This window comes from Schistocerca nitens, chromosome 3 (genome assembly GCF_023898315.1).
Source record: "Schistocerca nitens isolate TAMUIC-IGC-003100 chromosome 3, iqSchNite1.1, whole genome shotgun sequence".
NCBI lineage: Eukaryota > Metazoa > Arthropoda > Insecta > Orthoptera > Acrididae > Schistocerca > Schistocerca nitens.
In genome coordinates, this window is record NC_064616.1 from 537,386,863 (window position 1) to 537,410,385 (window position 23,523).

Sequence of the window (23,523 nt, forward strand, 5' to 3'; positions counted from 1 at the left end):
AAGAATTGATAGGAACCTTTCAAAAGAAGTTGCTTCTGAATATGAACCAGAAGTCTCCCATACTAAGGAGACAGTTTAAGGTTCATAAAAACTTCCACCCGTTCCGTCCGATTGTGTACAGTTCGAATCGTGTGTACTATAAACTAGTCCGGTGGCTACATTATAAAATCAAAGACAATTTAGACTTTGGGAAAAATTATTCGATCAAAAATTCTGACGAGTTGGTTAAGAAGTTAAATAATGTAATATGCCATGCCACATGAAAGCTTGCTTCCTTAGACATCACTAGCCTCTACACCAATATACCTGTAGATCAGTCTTTCAATATTTTACAGCGCAACTTAAGTTTTCACAAGAAGTTACTAGATGTTGAAATTGACGAGCTCATGTATCTTCTGCACATTGTTCTGAAATATAACTATTTTTCTTTCAATGATAATTTATATTGCCAGCCATACGGGTTATCAATGGGTGGCCCGCTTGCAGGCATTCTTTCCGAGGTTTTTATGAACGCGATGGAATCTCAATTTTTTACAAGTAATGTAGAAGTAGCCAAGAAAATACAGTTCTATGCAAGATACGTAGAGGATATCTCTTGATAATTGACGGCTACCAAGAAGACATAAGTCAGATATTTTTAGCTTTCCACGATCTCCACCAGAAAATTAAATTTACTCTTGAGAAGGAGTCGCCCAATAGGACTCTGAACTACTTATATCTATAGCAGATAATCACATAGATCATGACATATTTAGGAAATGTACGTTTTCGGATAATATTATACCTGCTGATTCGGCGCACCCGCTAGCGCATAAAATGGCATTTTTTCAATCTACCTTCATAGAGTGATGTCGGTTCCTTCATGGCCGTAATCCTTGGAACACGAACTGGTAACTCCTGAAACAATAGCCCGAAATAACGGATATGAGCCCGAAATTATGAGACGGCTCTATAACAAGAAAGTAAACTATAACAGAACGATTATAGCTTCTACGTTAGGCACCATGCCAGATGTTACTCCGTCTGCCATAGTACCTATTCCTTTTATAGGCAAAGTTTCGTATACAATCGAGCATCACTTGAAAAACCAGGCATTTAACACAGTTTTTTCCAGTTATAATAGTCTTCAGAAGAAGGTGCTTCATAATTTAAAAAAGCCTAAAGATAAATTGTCACTATCCGGAGTATACAAGGTCACGCGTGGCGAATGTTCGAAATTTTATACTGGCCAAACAGGAAGAGCCTCATTAACAAGGTACAATGAGCATATTCCGACTAAAACTGGGATTGCACACGTGGCTAGACATTTGCCGAACATTTAGTGCAATGGTCTTACGCACCCAACACTCCCCTCCCCCCCTCCCCCCACCCACAATACTCAGCTCTTGCATAGTGAAGTAAAAGGTGCAAGGTTAGACATTTTAGAGGAAAAGCTAATTTTTTAACATTTACTACATGTCAAAAACAACCTTCTTAACGACCAGTTGCTGCTGCGAAATAGAAGCTTCTCTGAAGGTTTACAACCATTATTTCATCTACCGTAATGTTATTGCGGGGTACGCTTTACCATTGCCAACATATGTCTGTACTCCCGTAGGTTGAATAGCTAGGTATATTAGTTAACACCGTACAAAATGTTGGACCCATCTATGAAGTTGTCTATTAGTTATATAGGAATATTCAGCTACCTAATTAATATTTCATTATTATATTGGGTAGCAGCGTAGATGGTTAATATTTGGCATATCGAACACCTTGAACATGCACACAGATGGTCAACCGATATTCGGTATGCACGTTCGAGAGTTAAGAACGGTTTCAATAGGTGCTACCATATAATCCTTCAATATGACCGATTGTGGTGAATACTATGTGTATATGGTAGCAGTGATGCCATCACCTAGTCATACATAACTTTTTATTAACTTAATAAATGGCGGTCATACCCATATAAGTATCAAGAGAGGGTAACGTCACCTTGCCACAATCTACTGGATACGAAGTTTTGGTTCAGACTAGCCGGATCAGTTTGAATTGATCTTACTCAATGACGTTTAAAAGTGCCCTTGGAGCGTTGTTCGCCAAATCACATCATAATTTAACCATTTTCCCGTCATCCTCCCATAATTTGGATTAGTTCTTTAAGTACATATTGACCTATGTCCGTGAATTATTTTAAGTGTGTTGACCGGAGCAATGTTCGCCAATTCACACTTTAGCTTTGAGCATAATGGACCTCTGTCGGTCAATAGTTTTTAGTGTGTTGACTGTAGCGATGCTCGCCAAGTCATACTTTAGATTTAAACGTAATTCCGCAGTCATTCCCTAACTTCAGTGACAGTGGTCACCAGGCCCGAATTATGATGGCAGTGGTCCACATACAATTTTTACAGTATGTATGTGGATCACCTCCATGAACGCAAATTGAGTACCCCATTGCCGCCACATTATCCCCTACTATAGTGTTTTCTGCAACTCATAACCACAAATTCGTCAAGAAGCTCAATCACGCACGTGCATTAGTTTTGGACTTGATTCAAGACCATTTCAGGTGAAATAAACTAATCTTGAATAATGACCAGCTATTTCATATGGCCCATATTGCCGGATGTTCAGCTTAGATATATACAAGCTCATAAGTTCAGTCATGACCATTTGTGGCTAAGTCGATAGGATGTTAATGCATTGTAAACATAGATAAGCAAGTGCTTGACAATTACGTCTTAAAAATTTCTAGACCTATTCATAATAATGACAATGTTGGCTTTATACAATCCTTCCCACTCCTAAGTTCTTTTTAGGTGATTGAACTTCGAACTTAAGCACAAAAATTTTCCTTGACCGGCCATACCTTGTAAGCACATGATGTCTTCTTCATATCATGCCCAATGAATACTTCATAAATGTTAAGACATTCGACCTAAGAACGTTCTGCACAGGATAACATATACGCCCTTTTTCTCAGCTATACCTTTTATTTCACTTTACTAGTAAATTCAAGATCAGGAGTTAAGTTCGTGTGTTGTCCCAACAAGTAACTATCATACAGTTTACGCGCAGGCACAAGGTATTGTGTCCGTGTAAGTAGGCCTCATGACGCTACGGTCAGTTCCAGTAAAGCATTCGTGGTTGCCACATCGCGGTCGCGAAGTGGGGCCGAGGCCGTTTCAGATAAGTTTTTACAGTCTGGATTTGTAGTTTTAGCTTGACGATGGACGAATGGTAGTTACTGTTGTTCTGAAGAAGGTTGGGTTATCCCGACTGAAACCTAGGTAAATTTTCGGTAAATGGTGCAACTGAGGCTGTTGGTTATTAAAATTAAAATTAATGTTTACACAGTTACTGACAGGGCAGAGAAATGATGAAGATATTTACTTTCTATTAGCGCCTGGGTCTATAGTTCTTTCCAACACAGCTGCGACAATTTACAACTACAATACAAATCATTTCTACACCTACCTTACTGTGTTTTACCTGTCCACTTTTAGACAGACTTCCCTTCTGTGGTTTCCTGAGACCCTCTAATAACCTGATAAACCGCCCAGTCCCATCCATACAGCCCCCCCCCCCCCTGTCTTCAGTGTGTAGTGGACTCGTGACCTATTAGGCGGAACCTGCAAACCCACCACCCAATGGCGCAGGTCACGGAGTCTGCAGCCCACACACTCACAGATCAGCCTGAGCCTCTGATTCAGACCCTACACTCAGCTCTACACCATCGGACTGCAGTCGGTTCTATCGACGATGCAGCAGATGTTGAGCTCCGCCTTAATATCGGAAGCAAGACTGGCATTTTTTACCATTTCTGCTAGCCGCCCAAACCTAGTCAGAATCTGCTCCAATCCAAATAGACACACGTCATTGGTACCAACATGAGCCATCACCTGCAGTTGGCTTCAACCTGTACTCTCAATGGCATCCGGAAGCACCCTTTCCACATCTGGAATGACTCCTCCTGTAATTCACATGGGGTGCACACTGGCTTCCGTCCCCTCCTTGGCATCCATGTTCCTAAAGGGCCCCATTATGGGCCTAAATTGGGGCTCCCAACTACCAGCAAACCATCCCTCTGTGCATGCGCAAACCTTGCGGGCCGAGAAGCATCCTCTGGAACACGGTGGATGACTGCACCAGCTTTGAGACATTGTCAGCCACAGATAACGCCAGATACCGGGGAGACCCTACAATCAGCCCCTCGGAAAGTTTTTTGCTGCATACCAGACTTTGGAATAATCTCCCACTTGACCACTGTTGCAGGCAGTACCCGGATCTGCTACAGCAATGGACAGATCGGAGGACACGTGGGGCGTCCACAAAGGCTCCCGGATCCCCGAGCTCGATCCCCCACAGTAACGCCCCTTGGCAGCAGCCTCAAGCTATTTGACGGAAGCCAAAGCAGCCTGGAGCTGTGAGCGAAGGGTCTCCAAATCAGCTCGCATCTGTACACAACAATCACACTTCTTATCCATTACTGCAGTCGCTCCTGTTTGATGCTCATAAAAATATGTAACAAGCGAACAGTGTACTTGCCTTATTAGTAGCAGGAAGTATCAGTGCGCTCTCGCCGACGGTCTAGCCGACATTGAGCTGTTCTAACCAAAGAAATGAAAGCCTGTACAATACGAGGGTCGATACAGGCGTTGAAAACAATGGCGGTTCTTAAGCTATACTGTTATTCAAACACAAGGTTGTGCCTAGTAAGCACACAAACACGCTAGAAATTACAAAAATGAACTAGTAACTACCCAGATAGCTGAAAATAAGTCGCTCCTGTTTGACGCTCGTAAAAATATGTAACAACCGAACAGTGTACTCGTCTTATTAGTGGCAGGAACTAGCGATGCGCTCTCGCTGACGTAACTATGGATAGAGACACAGAAATTCTGACCGTAACAACAAACTCTTGTACAATAACATGCCCGTACCATCCCCCAAATAATGAATTTAGCTTCAGAGAACCAGATAATTTTCACTTACAGTAATTTTCACTTACATCCAGTAAAGTCAGTCATGGGAGATTTTAACTGCCGCACTGTATCATGGGGCTACAGAGAAACAGATGAAAGTGGAGAAGACCTTGAAAACTGTGTACAATGCATGGGTCTACAGCTCATACATGATCCAAAATTGCCATACTCTTTTAGCAGTGAGAGATGGAAGCGTGGATGTAACCCTCTTAATTTCTTTGTCAGTCTAAATATTGCCCCTCAAGTGAAGAAAGAGATTGGAGATTCAATCCCTAAAACACAACATCGTCCAATTATCTGTAAAGTAGAAGCAGCCATTCAGCCCACATATGTTCGTTTCAAGAGAAGGTTTAATTTCAGACAAGCACAATGGTATAAATTTGCTGGCGGACTTGACTCTAAAATCCTCACCATTGACCCTTCACCAGGAAATTATGAATCTCTTATAAGTTAAAACTATATCCCATAGGCGCATTCCTCGGGGATATAGAACAATATAAAAAATGATTTCGGACAAATATGTACGCCCTTTCGAAAAAGATCCCATTTCCGATGAAACAATCTAAACAGGAGAAGATATTATGTCAGCCATATCAGCAATAAGAAAAGAAAAATGGTGCAATCTTATGACAGAGCTCGATATGAAACAAAACAGCAGAAAGGCATGGCAAATGTTGAAAAACCTTAACAATGACCCAATTACCGCTCCCACAGTTATTTCTTATGTAACGTTTATTCAGACAGCTCACCAGTTATTGTTGAATGGGAAAATAAAGAAAAGGTGTGTAAGCAAGAGACATAAAAGATTTCCTGAAGAGAACGACTGTATTGGTACACCTTTCTTTCTGGGAGAATTAGAAACCGCAATACACGCTCTAAAGAATAAGAAAGCCGCTGGCTTAGATGACCTAAGAACGGTACAAGTCAAAATGTTTGGCCAACGACTAAGAAGGTGATTCTAGGCATGATGAATATATGTATCTCAAAACTGCAAAGACCAAAGATTTGGAGCAAAACCAAAATTGTGGCTGTGCTGAAACCTAGAAAACAGCCCACAGAAGCTAAATACTTCCGACAGATATCACTTTTGTGTCATCTTTATGAAGTCCTAGAAAGAATGATACTTGATAGCATCTCAGCACATGTTGACCAAACACTGATAAGAGAACAGGCGGGCTTCCGTCAGGGAAGTCTTGTTTTGGATAGATCTTGTATTTGACACAATATATAGAAGACAGATACTAACGCGAACAGATAACTGGTGTTGCATTCGTCGATCACACTGCCGCCTTTATTAGAAAAGACCTGTGCTGTTACGAAAGACTATCATGTGACGCGATTTATGATATGTCTATTATAAAATTGACGCTTCTTTGTTAGTCTACAAATCAACAGAAGTCGATGTAGGATACAGAATAATGGCATTCCCCAAGGAAGTGTGTTAGCCCCATTGTTATATAATATCTACACCAATGACCAACCAATTGAACCCGTCGCAAGATTATTCATCTATGCAGATGATACAGCAGTTGCTGCCCAAGGAAGAACCTTTCAGGAGGTTGAAGGAAAACTAACTACAGGTCTTCAAACACTGTCTGCCTATTATGATCACATTTACCTGAAACCAAATCCCTCTAAAACACAAGTGTGTGCTTTCCATTTACGGAACAGAGAGGCTAGAAGGAACCTAAACATAACCTGCAGAGGACAACAGTTGACCAACATCGATACCCCTAAATACCTGCGAGTAAAGCTAGACCTTTTCCTTACCTTCGAAGTCCACTGCAAGGACAAAAAAAAAAAAAAAATAAAAGTATCTGCTAGGGTCAACATCATTCAGAAACTGACCGGTAACAACTGGGGCTCACAGCCAAATGTTCTTAGCACATCTGCATTGTCCTAATGCTTCTCCGCTGCTGAATATACAGCACAAGTGTGGCAGAACTCCAACCATGCCAAAGAAGGCGAATTTGCCCTTAATGAAGCAGGAAGCATTGTGACTGCCTGCTTGTGGGCAACTCGTATGAACAAAATATGTCATCTAATGGGCATACCTTCACGTATCAGAATTAGAACTGCTGCCGAAAAAGAGAAGCGGAAACAGGGACAGATCCAAGACGCCTCTTGTTCGGATGTGAATACCAGAATCCAAGATTGACATTAAGAAAGAGTTTCCTCCGTTCAATAGAACCACTTTTAACGTCACCTCCCAGCCTCATGCCCGATTGATGATCTGGTAATCACCAGTGATACATCAGTTCAAACGGTGCAATTTTGGATGTCAGCATGTACTTATACAGTTTGTAAATTGATTTCATATGGAATTTAATGATGTACTTGTATTGTTTGTATATTGATGTCATATGGAATTTAATGATATACCTATATTGTTTGTAAATTGCTGTCTATCGGCTATAAAAGTATGTTATGTTTGGACACGAGTAAATAAAAAAATGGCACATTATGTGATCCTAGAAAAATCCTAAAATAATACTATCGCTGCTGTTGGTTAGTAGTTGAGACTATATCTAGAAATTTTTGAATAAATCCGAAGACCAAAATGGTGTCAGCTCTTCTGAGTAACAGAGTGGTGACAAAGAAATTAAATTTTTTGCCAACTATTTGAAAGCAAAAGCCACATGATTATCACCAGAATGTAGTTAAGGGGAGACAGACGGTGGCAGAAATAAAGAAAAATTTACAATTTGATTTTATTTCCTTATTTGATAGTAAATATAATTTAGATTATTGTCCCAAATTTATTCCTTCAAATTCGAACTACAAATGGCATAAAAAATTAAAACCCTATGCAGTGTAATGTGCGAACCCCGATTTTCAGTGTACCAAATGGAGGAAAAAATATATTACAGAATTGGGCCTGTGAACCTAGAAAATATAGCTTTTGAAGGCTGTGATTTTTTGTACACATAACAGCAGTGTTGTAAAGAAAGCTGTGGAGCCATTTTCTGGTTCATTCAGTGTGATATAGAAGGCTGTGGAGTGTTGTAAACAAGTATTGTGCTGGTCAGTGGAATTCGAGTGACGCTTGATTTATTGTGCCATTCTTTGTGCAAGGTTCGATCTGTTGCTCCCTATTTACAATGCCTAGGCATGATAAAGTATTTCAAAATATACTAAGTCCTATATTTCCAATATGAAGCCAAAAAATTACATTGATGTTAGGGTCGGGCCTGCACATGCAATCATAAGCTTGTCTCCAAGTGCATCTAAAATAAAACTTGGGACAGGGATTGTGTCAGAAAAAAAATCGTGACGGAAATACAAGTTTCAGAATTGTGGATCTGGAAATGGTGGCAGAAGCACTTAGAAAAGCCTGCAAGTGCTCTGTATGTGGAGGAAATGTGGATTTGGTTGATGATGGAAAGAGAGAAGGTTTGATTTGCATGTTGCAGATTTTGTGTCAAAACTGTGATTTTGACAGACCATTCAAGTCATCAAAGGTCAGTAATAGAATCTATGATGCCAATATGAGATTTATGGATCCGGATGTATAGGGATTGGAAGAGATGGTGAATACCTTCTATGTGGTAGTATGAACATGCCTGGTCCTCCCCTAAAATTTTCTGCAATGAATACCGCTCTCCTAAATGCATTTGCAGAAGTAAGTGAAGAGGGAATGAAAATCGCAGTCCTGGGGGCAATTCAACAAAATTGTGAAGCAATTATTAGCAAAGATATAGCAGTTTCCTGTGACAGTTCCTGGATGAAGAGGGGGCAACTTCATTGCATGGAGTTTCAACACTCATTAGTGTCGACACTGGAAAAGTATTAGACTTAAAGGGGCTGTTTAATATTGTTCTGCATGTTCCTTGCACAAGAAATATATTGATGAAGGTAAAGAAACAGGATGGCCAGAAGCCCATAAAGCTGTTTGTAGCAGAAATTATGCAGGCTCCAGTGGTGGGATGGAAGCTGCAGTATTAAATTAGTAAGTCTATTGTGGTGCTGCATTAGAAGTAACCTCACAAGCCTGGACAGTATGAGGAAAGCAGTATGGGCCATTTGGTTTCATTACTTGTCGACAGACACAACACCTCAACGTGGCCTCTGTTCGAATGAATGATGCAAAGTTTTGAAAAGTAAGGAAAGTGGGAAGCTTATACCCATAAAAATAACCTTCCTTATGAGGTTTCAATGGCCATTAAACCAACTTTTAGAGCACTGGCTACACTAAAATTGCTAGAAAAATGTCTGTATGGGAAAACACAGAACCCAAATGAAAGTTTCAATGCCCTTATTTGGAAAAGATGTCCAAAGCTCTGTTTTTTTTTCTAGTTTGGTGGTGAAGATTTCTGCTTTGGAAGCTGCAGCAGTGATTAATGGTGGAAATTGTGGCAAGACTTCAGATCCTCAGCAAGTTAGGCTTTACACCTGAAGACTTCACTGAGCAGATACTGCCGATCATCGATAAGCACAGAATCGCGAAGGCGGAGAGTTTATTCCATAACATACAATCAATTGCTAGGCAAAGGAGCAGAGAAGCTAAGAAAGCTGTAAAGGATGATGAGGAAGAAATAGAATATGGATATGGGCAGTTTTAGCTAAGGCATGAAATTTTTTTTTTTTTTTTTTTTTTTTTTTTTTTACATTTCATCCAAACTTTAAAATGATTTTTCTGCAACTTAAGGTTTTCTGCTTACTGGAAAACATATATCAGGAACTACTGGAAGGATTGCAATGACATTTCGCACACCTATTCTTTTACTTTGAAGCAATGTTTAAGTGGAACCAAATTTTTATCGAGATATTATACACAGTTTTGTGGTTGATAATATATTGAAAACTTTGCTTGTAAAAACTGTTCGAATCCGAAATATCACAGAAAATAATGCCATTAATATACCGAAAAGTTACTGCACTTAATTGTACACCTATTAGTGTAGATTATTTTAACATTAAAAAAAATTGCCAAATTTGCCTCAAAATTGTGAAAAAGTGTATATTAAAATAACAATGCAATAAAAAATTCAAAATTATCTCACTGCATTACATTAAACAAAATATGTCAAAGATATGGATTTACAAAAATATCAGTGCAAGACTGCCACCGTCTCCCCTTAAGCCACAGCAGGGCAGCACAGCATTAGAACTCAGAAACACATGGAACAGAACTTTTCAATGTGTGAGAGAATGAGACAAGGAGAAATCTACACTCAGCAAAAAACATTGAATTTAGACCGTTCGTAAGGACTGTGACTAATTTAAATGTTTTACCATGCTGATGAATTAACAGTAAGCAAGTACTGCACCATACATCGAAACCTATGCTCTTCACAAAGGCATGAACACCTTACCTCTATAAGGAAGACATGCTGTAAAATCATGAAATATTCAAAGAAGTTTCTACCTTAAATATAGCGATATGAACGGAAAAATAATAACCTACTAATCATAAGATCTTTCTAAATGAATAACAAACTTACATGGAAAATGAGCTCCACTTGTACACAGCCAAACTGCCCTAACTACGCCGAAGAGCCCCAAACACCGGACTGCGCAATCAGACTGCAAAATAAAGACTACCTGCCAGGCAAAAACTATTGTCACTTTTTCAGACATGCTAACCAGGTTACACTGGGAGTCGTACTGGAACCTGATTCAACTGCCGAACCGGTAGTTGGCGACTCACAGACTTTGCAAAGGGTGAACTATATTGTGTGAGTTAACGAGGATTTCGCTCTCATTTAAGTATATGGCCCAAAGAGTCAGCCTACAGGAATTGTGAAACGAACCCTGTCGTCGAGGACCGAGTGCCACAAATGGCGCAGATTCACCACGTGATGGGGAAATTCACAGGCGTCTATTGTCATTTGAAGCCTAAGCGCTGTAGTGTGCGAGAGAGACAGACGAGTACCTACGTTATAGGGGAACACAGTAGAAGCCGTTTGTGGCTGAGAAGACGTAGCAGTGTTAAATATGGCAGACCTTAGATCGGCTTTAAAGGGGAACAATTATGGAAACTATTTAATTCTGTAATAATGCAGGGAATCAAGCCACAGTAATTTTAATCTGCCATCCTCCATAAATTTTGATGGTGATCCCAATAAAACTAGAATATTGATCATATCTATCGCAGTTTAGGATTTACTGTTCAAGTGAAGTTAACAAGTTTTGTAACAAAGACCTGAATTTAAAAATCTGTACCCTTTGTTCGATCTTAACGATCGTCATTTGATATAGAAACGCATCATTAAAAAAACAAATATTGTAAATATCAACTCTGTAAATGTTTTTGTTCGAGAGATATAGTAAATTCAAATTATCAGTGTTTTCAACTAGGCATCAGATCATCATTTCAGCCACATAAAACACACTGAACGACGAAAGCATGACACATTATTGAATCGTTAGGTAACAGAATATTTATCGTAAGGTTTTGTGCATAATAGTTAATTTTGTTCTTTATATATTTAACACTAAACACGTTGGTACAAGGTTAATGGACGTGACAATCAAATGTAAGAAGGAAATAGAATTGGTTTTATGTAAAAAATTTAACGTTTATATATGTAATGGATATTACTGTTATTTTTTGAGAACGTGAAAGTGGTCAAGCTTTGATTTTTTAAATATGTTAAAATGTAAAGTAATGCAGAATAAGCTGCAGCCAATCATATGGACAGCTTCAGAAAAGGGAACTGCCCAAGTCAGTTGAGCGAGGATATTCGGTGGCCGAGCGGTTCTAGGCGCTTGATTCTGGAACCGCGCGACCGCTACGGTCGCAGGTTCGAATCCTGCCTCGGACATGGATGTGTGTGACGTCCTTAGGTTAGTTAGGTTCAAGTAGTTCTAAGTTCTAGGGGACTGATGACCTCAGACGTTAAGTCCCACAGCCATTTGAACCATTTTTGATGATATTCGGCGGGCGGGAAAAGCGACCGGGTCGGGCAGAGGAAGTGCTGGTGCAGACGCGAAAGTGGACAGTTCGGCTGGAGCCACCAAAGGGTACAGTTCGGTTGCAGACGCGAAACACGACGGTCGGTCTTTAGGCAGCGGGAAGGTGAAACGACATAGAACATTTCACGTTGTGTGGTATCGCGGGACTTGCTCCCTGAGCGGTGAGCGGGGTGAGCAGCCCCGCGCTTGGGGTGATCTTTTCGTGTAGATAACTTCTATTTCGCGTTGAGGCTGTAATTGTTCAAACTGTGTCTAATTAATATGAGCTCGAGTGTAACCGTAACACCACTTCCACTAACAGTTTGCTTTCTGAATAAACATTATTCTACACAAACCGCAACTGTGTGGCCTATATTATTTATGAGTGGTTAATTTAGTTCCCCATGTTATTATTACTGTTACTATATGTTACGTTAACTTCTTATTACGCAAAGTTGCCATTAGCCAGATAATTTAACCAAAGGTTCAGAGGATTCTAATTTAGGGCGTGTAATGCGACATGTGCGGTTCAACCCCCAGACGAGTTTAAGCCAAGACATTTCGACAAAGAGCAACAGCATGTGAGCCCGAACACTTTTGGGATGTTAGCTCGCAGTTGGTAGTAATCGGTAACCAGCCGCAAAAAGATTACTATGTATATAACTTGTGGAAACTAATGCGCGAACTAACTGAATAGTGGCTCAAATGGCTCTGAGCACTATGGGACTCAACTAACTGAATAGTGCCATTGTACCGGACAACTTCTGTTATCTTTATAACGTGGTCGTTTTCCATAACAGAAGGTTATTTTCACGTTCGCTTGATTTATTGCAAGAGTTTTAGAACAGTAACGACAGCTCCATATCGACCATGTTTCCGTTATGCTGTTAAAAACGTTCAGGGATCATGGAGAGAAGTAAATGTATGAATTTGAGGTAAGGGGTGTTGCAGAGAAAGGAACGTGTCGAAAGATGTAAGCGAAAATCGTTCTGATACCGCTGACGGTGATATACATGTACCAACACTGTTTTTAATATGACTGTATATATATGTAACAGGGAGGTTATAGAAGCAACAACATTCTAATTGGAGAATTTATTAATAATTCAGTACACAGAACTGGTGCTTTTTGAGGACAGAATTAGGGTCGCTGGCGTTCTAGTAGCGATCGTTCAGTTTCACGGTCACCTGCTATCGGAACGGGGCTATATACAGGGTTTTCCGAAACAGCTCAAATGCGCGACCAGTTATCTGTATGCACGCTGTACTTTGCCTGACTATTGACTGTCGTTTTCGTTCGAAGATTCCTGGCACATCCGCAGTGCTACCAGCAACGACAACTGCTCTAGCTACTACGTCTTCTTCTGTTACCAAAATGTATTCATTCATCAGCTGCTTCATATGCCCCCAGGGAACACATTCAGATAGGTGAGGTCAGTTGACCTGCGTGGCCAGACTACAGAGCCACGTCGGATCATCCATTAATTCCCTATGGTGGCTCCTAGAAGATTCTTCACAGCAGTACTGTGATGAGCCCGGACCCCCTCATACTGGAAGTATTCTTTTTCTATTTATCGTCTTTCGGGTCGTGTCCATTCAGCTATCCTAGCAGCAATGTCAATTATGATGATACAAATGTAATGGCATCACAACACACAGCCTTACATCTGGCAGCACAGGTTCTCCAACTGTTGATGCGGAATACAAGATTCTAAGGGTAAATCAACCCATCAGCAAATGTCGACCCACATCACTGCAGATGCTCAGGGTTTATATTATGATGAGTGTAGATAATTTTTATTTACGATCTTGCACTCGTTGTGCACACAGAAGATATCCTCAGCAAACATTGTATTACCGATGTCTCTCAAAGATGATAATTGTACTAAAACACAGAAGAATCCGAAGTGGTTATCACATTTCTACCAAGGAATTCACTGGGATGATCCTGGGATACCCTATTAAGATATGGTGAGATCGCTTGGGTTATTCCACCACACGGATTCTATCATCTTCGTGAAGGAGAAGGAAAAGATCTCATGGCTGCGTCGAATCTTCAAGTTTGCTGCTATTCAAGATCGGGTATTCTACGGGTGTCCTGTTCTCCATCGACTCAGATGAAGTGTGAAAATAGTGTTTCTGTGTCTGACAATACATTTTCTTACGCCATAGCGTCCATTCTACTCATTTCTAATCAAAATTTCACGTCGTTTCTTCAAATACTACATTGTTTTGCTGAAAATTAATTTATTAATTAACTTATAAATATCTTCCTCAAAGTGAAACCTCGCGGAAGCCCTCATTCAAATCAATATAGTCCTTCAAGCAGGAGGACAGTTTGAAGGAGATAACCCAAGTGACTCTAACCAGCTCCATCCCCTAGATGAGGCACTGCTGGAGATTACGATAGTGAATAATTCATCTCCGCTTATTCCCCAGTGCTGTCATCAGTTTTGCGGTGTAGCCTCTTCACGGAACTAGTTGCTCTGGTAACAGCGGCAAATCGGCAAGTGCATCATGCAGACTAGTAGGGTACGTGACGTCTGCCTCCGTCACATACCACACACCCAATAAGTCGTCAAAACACTCATGATTTTTTCCGCCTAATCCCTGATATTCATCTTCCGACATACATCGAAACTTCCAAATCTGAACTGATTGTTACATGGCGTGCCTGTATAAGTTATTTACATCCAAACTCGTGATGTATCCCGAACAAAGGGATGCGTTGAACCTGTCCCTAGGCGTCCCGGTGGAGACATTAGCAAAATCCCCCGGGGATCCCTATCTCGAAAAAAAGAAGCATGTTAGCATCAGTCAATAATTCAATTCTGCACTTCGCTTTCTTGAACATTGCGTTCCAAGACAATCAAGGTGCCGTGTAATTAAAGGCGGGATCCAGATAATGTGTGGTATGCTTAGACTCCGGAAAGTGTGGAAAACGTGTGCAAGCAAGCGCAGGTCTGTGTTCATGTAAAGCAGTTCGTACGCTCTTAAAATGGAGACACTTACGCCAAACTCGTACTCTGTATCCCTTATGGGATCGCCTGTAAGGTAGCTGGAGAACCACTTTTTTGTTGTTGAAAAAACCCCTTCCTATTCGCAATTTGAAACTTTTCCTCATCGGTAAATACAGCATATCTTCCCGAGGTAGAATTTCAACGGGTGTCTGGAGTGGTGCCTGCATAAAACATAGCGAGTCAAGGAAAGGTAGCGTAATTCTTAGCGTAATTCGTTTGGAGAACGAAACATGTGTCTCAACGTTCACATGTAGGACGTCGATCTGATCTTTCTCCATACCGAAATCTACAAAGTGGTCATCATGAAAGCAAGCGTCATACCTGCTTAAATTATGGAAGAACGTGTCTGGGTAATTTGTTTTTGAAATTACACCTATTGTGAGCTGCGCTACGGAACTTCCCACTAAAATAATAGTGGTCCCCATGAGGAGATCCCGCTTTTAATCTAACGTCACCCCATAAAGATGACAGTCAACCACGTTATTATTCAATTCTTCACTCTCCTTCGGTTGAATCATGGGAATGTAGCAGCTGTCAAGCTTATTAACAACCCATGAGAGTTTTTCAACCCGAAAATGCAGTATTCAGCAGCGTGAGCAACACCACGATCATTATTAAGTTTTGAACTTTGTTGGGATTGGGTTGTTAGAGACTGTAGGGTCACCTTCACAGTGGGAAGAAGGGCATCGCTACTAATGGTGAGCATTTTGAAAATTTATGAGTATGTTTTTCTTAGCAGGCACAATAATAAATAAAAAATGGCTCTGAGCACTACGTGACTTGACATTTAAGGTAATCAGTCCGCTAGAACTTAGAACTACTTAAACGTAACTAACCGAAGGACATCACACACCTCCATGCCCGAGGCAGGATTCGAACCTGCGACCGTAGCGGTCTCGCAGTTCCAAACTGCAGCACCTAGAACCGCTTGGCCACAGTGGTCGGCAATAATACATACCGTGTGCTAGGAAGCACGGTCTACTTGATGCTTTGCTGATTATTTGTTCAAGGAAAAATAATTCAGACATTTGAATGAAACTTGCTTTTTACAATTGTGATTACTACGTTGAGAGGAAAGGTGTTCGGACATGTTTTTGATCCAAACACAATGATAAATGCCTTTTTCCTCATTTTTCTCATCAGAGAATAGGAGCATATTTACATGCATCTTACGCTCACCGTCAAATTTTGAGAAATGAAGGGGACCAACTACTATATGCTTGTTCTGCTCATCGGACTTGAGTTTATCCAGGCCATAAACATGCCTGAAATGTAGGTAAGCACTGGAGCTTAACGGGGAACTCGATGCGATCAAAGTTATACACCCTGGAGATGTTGGAGTATTATTAGGGTCTGGAATGCACCACGACAATCATGAAGAACTCAGTAAGTGTAATTTCGTTTGCAAGCTAGAACTGACCATGCAAATAAGCCTGATCGGTTTTATTTTCGATATTAATACAGGATTTCATGTCTTCTGTTTCCTTAGGAAGGTGGACATGCCATTTATTGGATCATAGAAATGTGCGTGGATGTCCAGGTGTAGTACCTGCCTGAGTGCTTTAGCTTATCTCCTTATTCCATCTCGGGATATCGGGCCAGTATAGCTCTCAATGTAGACTCACGATACCACACGGTGATTGATGTGCTCAAGATTATCACACCATTGTAGCCAATAAGATAATGAAGACTTACCTTTTCAGTGCCAGAGGCAACTCTGGAAAGGTGCGGCAGTTCGATGTACGGCACTGCATTGCATTTAATGGCGGAATACGGTGTGTCATTATTAACCATGAAGTGCTCTGTTTCTACAATGGGAAGGCACGCTCTTAGAACCACATCAGGATTGCGGCACCCTCTTGCCCGCTGCTCGATTCTAGTGAATGAGACTTGCTGCTCAAAAGCATCCGCAATCAAAGAGTATTCTAACTGCGGTATGGTGTCACTGACCTGGTGTCCTTCACTAAGAGGATGGGAGAGGGAACTGTCAGTAGCCACAGGATCATCTCTATTACTACTACTACTACAACTACACTCCTGGAAATTGAAATAAGAACACCGTGAATTCATTGTCCCAGGAAGGGGAAACTTTATTGACACATTCCTGGGGTCAGATACATCACATGATCACACTGACAGAACCACAGGCACATAGACACAGGCAACAGAGCATGCACAATGTCGGCACTAGTACAGTGTATATCCACCTTTCGCAGCAATGCAGGCTGCTATTCTCCCATGGAGACGATCGTAGAGATGCTGGATGTAGTCCTGTGGAACGGCTTGCCATGCCATTTCCACCTGGCGCCTCAGTTGGACCAGCGTTCGTGCTGGACGTGCAGACCGCGTGAGACGACGCTTCATCCAGTCCCAAACATGCTCAATGGGGGACAGATCCGGAGATCTTGCTGGCCAGGGTAGTTGACTTACACCTTCTAGAGCACGTTGGGTGGCACGGGATACATGCGGACGTGCATTGTCCTGTTGGAACAGCAAGTTCCCTTGCCGGTCTAGGAATGGTAGAACGATGGGTTCGATGACGGTTTGGATGTACCGTGCACTATTCAGTGTCCCCTCGACGATCACCAGTGGTGTACGGCCAGTGTAGGAGATCGCTCCCCACACCATGATGCCGGGTGTTGGCCCTGTGTGCCTCGGTCGTATGCAGTCCTGATTGTGGCGCTCACCTGCACGGCGCCAAACACGCATACGACCATCATTGGCACCAAGGCAGAAGCGACTCTCATCGCTGAAGACGACACGTCTCCATTCGTCCCTCCATTCACGCCTGTCGCGACACCACTGGAGGCGGGCTGCACGATGTTGGGGCGTGAGCGGAAGACGGCCTAACGGTGTGCGGGACCGTAGCCCAGCTTCATGGAGACGGTTGCGAATGGTGCTCGCCGATACCCCAGGAGCAACAGTGTCCCTAATTTGCTGGGAAGTGGCGGTGCGGTCCCCTACGGCACTGCGTAGGATCCTACGGTCTTGGCGTGCATCCGTGCGTCGCTGCGGTCCGGTCCCAGGTCGACGGGCACGTGCACCTTCCGCCAACCACTGGCGACAACATCGATGTACTGTGGAGACCTCACGCCCCACGTGCTGAGCAATTCGGCGGTACGTCCACCCGGCCTCCCGCATGCCCACTATACGCCCTCGCTCAAAGTCCGTCAACTGCACATACGGTTCACGTCCACGCTGTCGCGGCACGCTACCAGTGTTAAAGACTGCGATGGAGCTCCGTATGCCACGGCAAACTGGCTGACACTGACGGCGGCGGTGCACAAATGCTGCGCAGCTAGCGCCATTCGACGGCCAACACCGCGGTTCCTGGTGTGTCCGCTGTGCCGTGCGTGTGATCATTGCTTGTACAGCCCTCTCGCAGTGTCCGGAGCAAGTATGGTGGGTCTGACACACCGGTGTCAATGTGTTCTTTTTTCCATTTCCAGGAGTGTAGATGAAAATGTTGCTTGTGGTGAGTTGTTGAGCAGTACTTGTGGTACCTTGTGAGATTGGCGAGGACAACTACGTGGAGGAGGATGAGGAGGAAAAGATTCTGCCATATCGGGTCAGTGCGAGCAGCCGTGGCTGGCGAGGCATGTCTCACCGGGCCCCGCTTTATTGCCTCTGGTACCCGCGCCTCGGCGCATTGCATGAATGGTGGTGTTGTAGAGAGAGAGAGTAAGGAACACAGTTAAGTATGACGTTCCATACATCGGCAGCTGCTGTTACTGCTGCAAGGAAAGAAAGAATACATATTATATTTAAGCAGAGTAACTATATGTTAACTATGTTGCTGTGGCTCCTTTGCATCTGTCTCATGTCATCCAGCATCTCCTCATACTGATGATGGTCTTCCTCAGTCTCCTCCACCCTTTGTGGCATTTCGTCTTCGCCTGAATTGGGGTAGAGTTATATGTTCATCTCAGTGATATTACGTAAAACCACATATTATTTTTGTTTAATAATGATAACGTACACATACACAAAGAACTATCACAAAAAAATTTTGAGGATATATTTACAGGATATCTGCGATTGCTTCTTCTTATCCTCGACACATCCCTCTCCGTGTTCATCTTCTTCTACCAGAATATCGTCTATAACAACAGCGAATATGCACGATATTACATATACGATAAATTTCTTGTAAGACAGAACTTATTACATATACACTGTCCTAGGAAGAACAGAAATATATGTACACTAATTACAGTGCTGATGCTGCTGCTGTTGCTAGCTTTCGGCAACCAGGTCACCGATTACATGCTGAACATGTACTGAAACAATAAGACGATTTGTAATCATTAGTGCGAAATTCTTAGTGAAAAAGTTACAGTTATCGTTTTCGATTTTCGAAATCATGTACAACAGCAAGATCTCACTGACTGATCACTAAATAACACCAGCATATTACATATTTGACCAAAAAAATATTACTTAGGATGCGGTTCCTGTTACGACATTGTTAGTGGAAGTAAAAGCCACAGTTACTGATTTGAATATTAATTCCCGTTGCCTCAGGTGTTTCTCGCCTCTGGTATTGCAGCCGATGCTGTTGCCACACTTCATATTTACAAATAAAAACTGGAAGCACACATGAACCAGAAGATGGCCTAAGACAACAGCGATCGAAATTTCAATGAGACTGGGGTTGGTGAGGCTAGGATTCATATAGACTCAAGCTGTCCACTAATTCGGCGTGAAACAGTCTGACTGTGGAATTCAAGTATACCTTGCTCGACAGGGTTGGACAAGTTGGTTCACACACGAACAACCAGGATATAAGTGTTTTACAGAGAGTGGAGGTGGTTTCCCAGGTCTCAGATATAAAAAAGACGCCAAATTCTGCTCTGCGGTCGTTGAACTGTCAAGATGGCGATGCTCGAGGCGCTGCCTATATGGGTGAATATTGATTGAAGTATCTCTCAGTGCGTGTGGCTACCTTCAGACCGTGTGGGTTACAGGCAGTGCATGGAGGAGTTTTCTTGTTTTTTTAAACATCTCTGCATACAAGACCCCTGATATATGGCGAGTATTCTTGAAATGTTATTGCTTGATTTGCTTTTGTCTCACTATACACATGTCGCTGGACCATATCACTCTATCTGATGTCATCATCAATAATCATTCCCCACCGATGATGCTTGGCAGGCTAGGAGCGCCTGCTAGTTGTCCGCTGGTCTGGGCACAATGTTTCTGGGCACTATGGGAAGCAGACATTTCTTTCGTAATATGTTATTTACACTGGCAACCTGTCGTACTGTAATCAGAGCAGGACATTACGTCTGATGTTTGTGGCAGCGGAAAGCTAGTTCTTTCTTGTCACCTCTTACATGCCGAAATACCCACGCAACCGTTGCCATTACCTGACGTTTTGTTCGGAGATTAGCGCGACTACTTCTCTGTGCGCCTCTCTCCCTATCTGTGTGCATGGTAATACACGAAGCGGATGACGGTGCAGTAGCCGACAGCAGTCGTCGCCCCAAGCGGGTGTAGTACGGCCTCTATCCCAACCTGCGGGCGCGGGAATACAGGAAACGGAGGGCACGTCTGCCCTACGGTCTGTACGAAGACGGGATCGAGCTATTTCTAACACTGTAACTACATATAGTGAATTATGATGATGACGATTTCGTGATGGTATTGCTTGCACGAACGGAAGAAAGCGATCTATTCAATTACTTCCTTGCTACGTATTTTACAAGACCTGCATCTTTTGAAACAGGAGAGAATAAATTTTTTTTCGGTGCGACTCTCATGTTCCCACAGGGCTAAACAGTATAGGATAAGACACGCAGTGCGACTCCACGTACAAGAAGCAACAAGACAGCTCTAATCACGTTTCTGTTTCATTGTCAGCTGCAATCATTAGCTCATCTGAAGAGTGATGTTATTGTGGATGTGCATTACTTATAGCTCAAGAAGCAAAACATTGAAATACTGGATGTTCCTAAACCATGTTATAAATATCAGACAAAATTTGCTTTCTAATGAGCTCTCCCATCACAAGCGGAAATTCCTCGGATTCTACAGAAAGAGTCCAGATCGCTTACCCTTTTTGGAGTAAATGGGATCAGCTACTTAGAGAAAGCAGCAAACATTCTTTGAGACGTCTCCTGGTGAGACAATCTCATTGTAATAAAGTCCAATGCAAGTGTTTCGGTAACGTTAAAATGACACTCTGAACATTTTGTTTTTAGTAAGATCACTTTGTTCAGGTGGTATGTTTCCAAACGTTTGCTAGTAATTAATGAAGGGATGACAGTACTTCTGCAACGGTACAGTTTCGCCAAGTAATACAGGAGTCAGCTTGAGGAGTATTCAGAACCAACTTTCCTGAATACGAAGTGAGATTAGTTGCCATCAGTGGAGCAGCAGTGGGTGGAGGGCTCTGAGTAGGGGTAGGCAATGCGTTTGAACACATCGAAGAAGCCCTTGATGATAAATATATCCGATGAACACTACTCGGCTACATTCAGCTGCTCATTCACAGGTGAAAGGAATCTAGTTTTCAGATATCATCAGCTGATGACTCCCAGTGCCTTTTCATGTCAGTATATTTAGCATATCTAGCTTCGGTATGTATCGGCAGCTGTAAAAAACAGAAGCACGAAGCAGTTCTACACGTCTCATACGAGGGCATAACAGGCGATAGTAGCATCGCATGTGGGGCATAGATGCCGACTCCGTCTCGGACAACCTCCTACGTACCTCACGTATTTTCTGGAGGACGGGAAGAGGTATACATCTTCCACCACTTTTAAAAACAATTTCGATATGATAGCTCCATTCTGTATGCAGAAATGTATGACCTGAAACACATGAAACGGGACTACATTTTCAGAGCAAACTTTACGAAATATGAGCGGTAGTTTACATATTTGCAAATTATCACAGTAACTATGGGAAATAATCAAAGAAAAACCAGTTTGTGGTGTGGTACTGTAATATTTTGAAAAAAAATTTTTACCGCCTGTTTTCCTCAAGATCAAATGAGAAAGACAGCATAGAGGAGCACACACGAAACCAAGATTTGCGCTTTTAAATTTCTTATGCGTAATGTAAAAGTTATGCTGAGAAAGTAAGTACAGAATCGGATATGGATTTGCCTTATCTAGATAAACAATTCATTTTAGGCACACCGGATGACATGAAATGTCTCTGGCCGTGTCTCGTACTTGGAGCGACCAGTAGTCCATGTCGTAGCGGGCGATTCGACAGCGTTGCTTGTCGGTGACATAACGAAGTCGTTAATGTTAACCAGTTAAGTCATTTCAGCAGTGTCTCTGTGCGCTCCGCAACGCAGGTTGCTTCTGCTTCGAATCGCAAGTCGCATCGCGTAATGTATCGCCACTGTCTGAACTTCGCCTTGAGCCATCGCCACATTGGATGACGTGGCGCTCTACGAGTTTTATGACGTCACTTCCTATTTATCGTTGAGGAGAAGTTTCTTCACGTAAAGTCAAAGCAACTTCTGCGCTATTTCGGCAACGTGCCACGTAAAGTAGAACCAACAGGAAGCAACAACGCTTCCTACGTCACAGGCAGAAAGCAAGTTGCCATACTGTATTTGTCGTATTCAGCAGAACTCAATGTTCGATGAATTTTTGTTATGCATTAGATCGTGTGAAAATATACTCTATCAAAGCACCAGTACACTGTATGTCTCGAGAATACGAGTAAATCTTCTTGTTACGATTTGTTGTAGTAAAACGACCGGAAACGTCACACTGCTTATGGAAAAGTTTAATTTTTTTTTATTTTTATTTTTACATTATTACTCACGTGTTATGAGAGCAAGCCATTGTCAGGCAGCGCAGAAGAAGATTCGAGGAAATCTGTCGTTCCCGTTAGGATTTGTTATAACTAAATGTCAATAAAGTTTCTGTGTTTAAAGCCTTTAGAAGCCTGTTACAAAAACAAAGCGTCATTAGAGGCTGAGTTTCAGTGAAGCATACTTCGTTGAGATGTCATGTCATGTTACCAAAGGTGAATAGATAGTGGATTCGTATCCCATTGCACACACTTGTCAATCTCCGCATTTTATAAAGGGTTGTTGTAGTTTCCTATGAAACTAAAAAAATCGTTTCTGTAATATTTGATGATACGTAAACATACTCTCAGTCTCCACCAGGAGCGAGTTTGTTAAGCTTGGTGAACTTTTATAAGCTGATCACCTTACTGAGTGGACGTGTATGTTTAATTTTTGTCTTAATACACAATTGTGGATACTGAAAATTTGTTTATGTATACCACAAGCAATACAACGCGAATAGTCAAGATAGGAAATGTGCGTTTTGATAGAGCTAACGTAGGAATTCTAGCAATACAACGCGACTAGTCAAGATAAGAATTGTTCGTTTTGATAGAGCTAACGTAGGAATTCTTTGGTCATCCATTGTCGTAAAGAAACTGCATGGTCTGCAAGCGAAATGAAGCGGAGAAGTGCCACTGGAGAGCGCTGAGTGTGCAAAATCACGTTAACCATCTCGGATAATGTGTCAACGGCGCTCCGCCTCGAGTCGTCGGATCTCTTCGTACACGCCAATGTTAAATGCCACGACACCTGTGACAACTGCTTTAGACGTGAGCTTTCACCTGATGTCAGATATTTTAATTGCTACTTTCGTTCCACT